Genomic DNA, 6002 nt, shown 5'->3' with positions numbered 1-6002 from the left:
AAACACTGAGGTAATAGACAGTGGGTGTCACAAGTGTGGGCTTGTGTCCTTCTTGGGTAAGTGGCTTCTCCGTCCCATTCTTTTTTTAGTGTTCAGACACCATGCAACCCACTTGGTAGGGCGTGTTGAGTTAAGAGGCTCATTTTGGTGAAAGAAGTGAGGGGAAGCTGTCCAGGAAGCTCTCAAATATTTGCAGGGATTTAGACATTTGAATAAAGCAATTTTTAAAATTAATTTAATTTATTAAAAACCCATGGATCTCTAGTTGTTTTTTTTGTTTGTTTGTTTTGTTTTTTGTTTTGTAACGAAATTTGCTTTCCATGGTTGAGCCAGCCTCCTGACAATTCCTGTGATTTGAAAGCATTACATTTTTAGCCTCTTTCCTGTGAACAGGCCCCCTGGCTGAGACTGCCCTAGGGTAAAGGGCAAAGAGCAATGGTCAGAGTTCATTAAAATAAACAAAACTGGGGAAAGGGGCTCCCTGGGACAGCTTTCCTCCAACCCCTCTTACCTTGAGAGCGCATGCTTTCTTTTTCCTGTTTGGCTGAGGTTGCATGTTTAGCCATGAATAATTAGAAAAGAAACAAGGGCCGGGCGGTGGTGGCGCACGCCTTTAATCCCAGCACTCGGGAGGCAGAGGCAGGCGGATCTCTGTGAGTTCGAGGCCAGCCTGGTCTACAAGAGCTAGTTCCAGGACAGGCTCCAAAGCCACAGAGAAACCCTGTCTCGAAAAAACCAAAAAAAAAAAAAAAGAAAAAAAAGAAAAGAAACAAGGTTGGCTCTCTCCTGGCTGATTGCTGAACCGGTTAGGGTGACCAGAGACTTGCTTTCTGCCGCGTGGGGTCACGTAGAGTCAGAGACTGAGAATCCTCCAGGGGCTTGTAGCTGACAGACCCAGTTTCTCTGTCCATGTGAGTGGCCTGTGGACAGAGTCAAATGACTCCATGCTTCTCTAGGCCATAGGTCACCTCTTCAACTCTGCGTCTTGATTGTGATTTGGACCAAACTCTTGGCAAAAGAAAGGCTGAGGGTGGAGGTGGGGGACTGGGAAGACCATGGGCTGTCAGTCACAAACAGATTTAAGGGAAGACATGCCATCATGTTGCCTTATTGGGGAAGACATTGGGGCAATTTCTCCTCTTCGTGTAAGATATCTGTATAAACCCTGCTGCTAAAATACTGTTCTTTGGGCAGATATTAAGAAGACAGAATGGTTCTGACTGAGGAAGACAGTGGGGAAGGAGGAACTCAGAAGCCAGGCTTCGAGTTCTTATAAGACTGTTGGCTGGAGCATGAGTGTAGACAAAATGTGTTCACTTTTCTTGGATATATGGACAATTGATAAATTCTTAGGTACTTTGATGAAACCCACTTTTTTTGCTATCTGAGTTATGGAACTCATAGATATGTGCTGTTTTATGTTTGTTTGGGACTCAGATTTCTAAATAAGAAATGCAGCTACCATGAGTTTGTTCTCCTGGCCAAGCGTCTACAGCTATAGCTTTCCTGCGCGGTTTTTCAATACATCAGATGATTGAACAGAGAAATAAAAAATGGAGATGGAAACTCCCAAAGCAAAAATTGTTCTGCCGGCTTCCCACACCCAGGGAACAAATGAAAACAAAACAGGGCTGCTTGTGCAGCCAGCTACCCTTCTAGACTGAACACCATTCTTCATTCGGTGAAGACATCTTAGGACCTGTCTTCACCTCCTACTGCTGAGACAAAATGCCTGAGGTAGTCAGTGTAAAAGGAAGGAAGGTTTACTTTGATTCACAGTTTTAGAGGTTTCAGTTCAGGATTTCTTGGTCTTGCTGCTTTGGACCAGAATGATCATCATGGCAGAAGAAGCCCCATCACCTCATGTCAGACAGAAAGCACAAGATGGGAAACAGCTTGGATCTCAGCATTCCCTTCAAGGGTACACCCCCAATGATGTAACTTCCATCCACTAGCCCCGCTTCATCAAGAGTGCTGTGGGCCGGATACCAAGACATTAGCATGTAGGCTTTCATGGGATGATTCACACTCAAATGGTAGAGGACGCTGCAAGACAGCTATTGCCTTACATAACTTTCTTCTTCCCCTTCTCCCTTTTCTGTGGTGTTGAATATTAAGCTCAGGGCCTCAAGTGCATTATGCAAGCACTTAACTGCGAATTATCCCAACCCTCATTTTAAAATTTTTATTTCATGTGTGTGGGTGTTTTGCCTGCATGTATGCCTACACACCACTTGCGTGCATGCCTGGTGCCCATGAAGGTCAACAAAAGTCATTGGATCTCCTGGAACTGGAGTTACAGATGCCTTGAGTCACCATGTGGATGATGGAAACCAAACCAAGTTCTCTGGAAGAACAGCCAGCTCTCTTAACCACTGAGCCCTCTCTCCAGCCCTGATCCTAGCCACCACCACCCCCCTTTTGTTGTTACTGTTTTTCGAGACAGGGTTTCTCTGTGTAATAGCCCTAGCTGTTCTGGAATTTGCTCTGTAGACCAGGCTGGCCTCCAACTCACAGAGGTCCACCTGCCTCTGCTTCCCAAGTGCTGCGATCAAAGGTGTGTGTCATGAGGCCTGACTCCAGCCCTTACATTTTACGACAGGGCTCCATTGTATTCCAGGCTGACTTCAGACTCATAGTCCTTCTAGGTCTCCCAGGTTTTATATATATATATATATATATATATACACATACATACATACATACATATATATATGTATATGTATATATTTAATGTATATATTTAATATATATTTATATATATATGGCATGTGCCACAATTGCTAGCATGCGTAATATATTTCTTATTACACCATCTTGCAATTATTTGTTGGTAGCTTTCTTCCCTGTGAGAACTTGAACTGCTTGAGAGAAAAGGTCTTTGTGCACTTTTGTGTTCCCTGACAGTATAGCGCCTGTCTTAGTTTGCTTTCTATTGCTGAGATAAAACATGACCAAACACAGCTGGAGGAGAGGGTTTATTTCCTCTCACAGTTAGTTATACTCCATCATGAAGGAAGTCAGGGCAGGAATTCAAATCAGAAACCCGAAGGCAGGAACTGACGCAGATACCAGGAAAGAAATGCTGCTCACTGGCTTACTCTGCTTGCTTCAATATACACCCCAGGACCCAACACTTTTCCAGAGATGACACCGACCCCTGTGGCCTGGACCCACCCACTTCAATCATTAGTTAAGAAAATGTACTAGAAAGCCGGGCGGTGGTGGCGCACGCCTTTAATCCCAGCACTCGGGAGGCAGAGGCAGGCGGATCTCTGTGAGTTCGAGACCAGCCTGGTCTACAAGAGCTAGTTCCAGGACAGGCTCCAAAGCTACAGAGAAACCCTGTCTCGAAAAACAAAAACAACAAAAAAAAAAAAAAAAAAAGAAAAAAAAGAAAATGTACTAGAGACTTGCCTACAGTCAAAATCTGATGGTGGTTCCTCTCCCAGATAACTCTAGCTCCTGTCAAGTGGACAAAATCAAAACAAAAAACCCCAAATAAACAAAACAAAACAAAACAAAAGCAAGCAAGCAAACAAAAAACCCAACCAGGACTGTACCTTCTTCCTTTCATTATTAACTTACTTCTTTCCTCCAGATTTAACGTTTTCATTTTTTAGTAGTAGACTGACTTCCAAAGAACTCTATTTTCTTCTTTCTTCAACGTATGTTCTCACTGTGTAGCCCAGGCTGTCCCCAAACTTACAATTTTCTTGCTTCAGCCCCTTTAGTGATAGGCATGCATTCCTTCTACTCTGTAGGTTTGGCAACCTACGACAATTTAGAAAAAGGGGTGAGATTATTCTAAATCTCACAATTCTACTCTTCTTACAGAAAAATACTGTCAGTATTTTGGTATATTTCCCCACCTCCTTTGCAGTTTTTACAGTGTTGGGATCGCACTGTTTAAATTATTTCAAACCTTGTCCCCTTTCAAAGTTATATGAACAATTTCTCATCCCACTGAAGTCATTTATAAACAGTTAATTGCTCTACAACATTTTATTTTGTGAACATTCCCCTAAGGCTTGAACAAATTATTTCTAGGTTTTTTTTTTGTTTTAAAAAAATAATTACAAGGAATGCTGATGTGAGTGAGATTCACATGCCTCTGTTTCTATATTTAAGGTTATATCCCTGGGGGTGCTGGAGAGATGGCTCAATGCTTAAGAGAACTGACTGTTCTTCCAGAAGATGTGGGTTCAATTCTCAGCACCCACATGTCAGCTCACATCTGTCTGTAACTCCAGTTCCAGGGGATCTGACTCCCTCATGCAGACATGAATGCAGGCCAAACACCAATGCATAGAACATAAAATTAGATAAATTATGTAAAATTTATATCCCTGAAGTGCCTTCCTGGCAGTAAGTTATTACATTAAAGAGTATAAATGATTTTAAGACTCGATACCACATTTTACTAGCCTATTTGGGGTCTTAAGGTCACCAGGCTTTCTCTTAAAGAATAGCATATGTAACTTAATCTTGGAAGACCCCAAAGTTCTCTAACACTTTTTCGAAAGCAAACACATGTCAAAACCTCTCTGGTGGTTTGAAAGAAAATGCCCCCCCCCCACCAAAAGGAGTGGCGTTATTAGGAGGTGTGGCTTACTTGGAATAGATGTGTCCTTGTTGGAGGAAGTACGATCACTGTGGGAGAGGGCCTTGAGGCTTCCTATGCTCATTATACCACCCAGTGGGTCAGTTGACTTCCTGTTGCCTGCAAGATCCAGCACCACCGCACACTGCCGTGCTCCGCCCCCCAGTGATGATAATGGACCGAACCTGTGAAGCTGTAAGTAAGCCCCCTCAATTAAAGGTTTACCTTATTAGAGTTGCCATGGTCATGGTGTCTTTTCAGAGCAATAAAACCCTAACAAAGACAACTTCTTCGCACAAACCCACAGAACCTGTCTATCAACCGTGTCAATGTCCTCCTGTGTCCGTGCTTCTGAGGAGTACCCACAATGCTTACTTCAACATCCCCTTGAAACATGGGTACGGAGATTGCAGCTGCAGCAGAGGAAACGATCTTTGTCAGAAGAAAGGGAAAAGAAACGGATGTGAAAAATATTTTAAACTGTTTACCGGAGCCCCTTTCCAATTAATATTAAATTACAAACGCCATTATTCATTTTTATAATGATATTTAACAAATATTAATGATTTGTTTAATAATAAATGTTTAATTAAAGAAAAAATCAATCACTCATCAATTAAATGATTTATGTGATGATAAACATTAATGAGTATAAAAATTAATAACAAAGATAATTTATGATCATTAAACTTATTATTAAATTAAAAACACTCCTAAAATTAAATTAAATTAAAACACAGCTACAACAGGGACAAGCTGTGAGACTTTGTGTAAAACCACAGAATCGCTGCACACCTCTTTCCCAATACAAGGATTTTCCTCCAAGCCTGCAGGGGTCATTGCCTCCTGGAAGAAGAAGAAGATCCTCAGGGTTACCTCAGCTCCCTCTTTGCTTTTCAAAGCCCAGCCAAGGAATCTGTTGTTCTTGGGGTAGTTTCCTCTTTCCAGAAATATTGAATACTTCCAGCCTGACTGAGTTACCAAGTACCCTGATTTGGTTCTATTGGAAGCAGGATCTCCCACCAAGAGGTAATTAGTGCTTGAGAAGTCTGCTTTTGGGAATCGATTGATGTCATCATTTTTAACCATAATTCATTGACACCCCCCACCCTAAAAATGGAACCTCTAAAAAAGTTGCTGTATTTTTCTGTTTGGTGGCCTTTAACCAAAGATGAGACCAACAGTAAGAGTTTATCTGGTGGCCAAGGGACAGCCTAAGGGAGTCAGTCTGGCTTGCAAATCACCTTCTTGGCCAATTAGGAGTGGGGAACTCAGGCACAGAGCAGAAGAAATGGGCTGGGAATAAAAGGCTAGTGAAAAGGGAGAATGTTCCTAAATTTTTCTGGAATATTTGTGAAGTCCCTGGAAGTCAAGCAACACCTCTTCTTGCTGCTTTTAC

The 6002-nt window shown here is 42.2% G+C and overlaps 1 long non-coding RNA gene across 1 annotated transcript; it reads right to left on the bottom strand.

The window, feature by feature from the left end:
* Positions 1-794: 794 nt before the first annotated feature.
* LOC119812585 lies at positions 795-5027 on the bottom strand. The gene is made up of 3 exons (XR_005285102.1): positions 4616-5027; positions 3589-3774; positions 795-1974 (listed from the first exon to the last, which is right to left on the bottom strand). It is a non-coding gene; the product is annotated as an uncharacterized LOC119812585 (long non-coding RNA).
* Positions 5028-6002: the final 975 nt, after the last annotated feature.

The sequence above is a fragment of the Arvicola amphibius genome, chromosome 4, assembly GCF_903992535.2.
Source record: "Arvicola amphibius chromosome 4, mArvAmp1.2, whole genome shotgun sequence".
NCBI classification, from domain to species: Eukaryota; Metazoa; Chordata; class Mammalia; order Rodentia; family Cricetidae; genus Arvicola; species Arvicola amphibius.
Note: the sequence above shows the minus strand (reverse complement) of the source record. Positions and strands in the feature narration are given on the sequence as shown.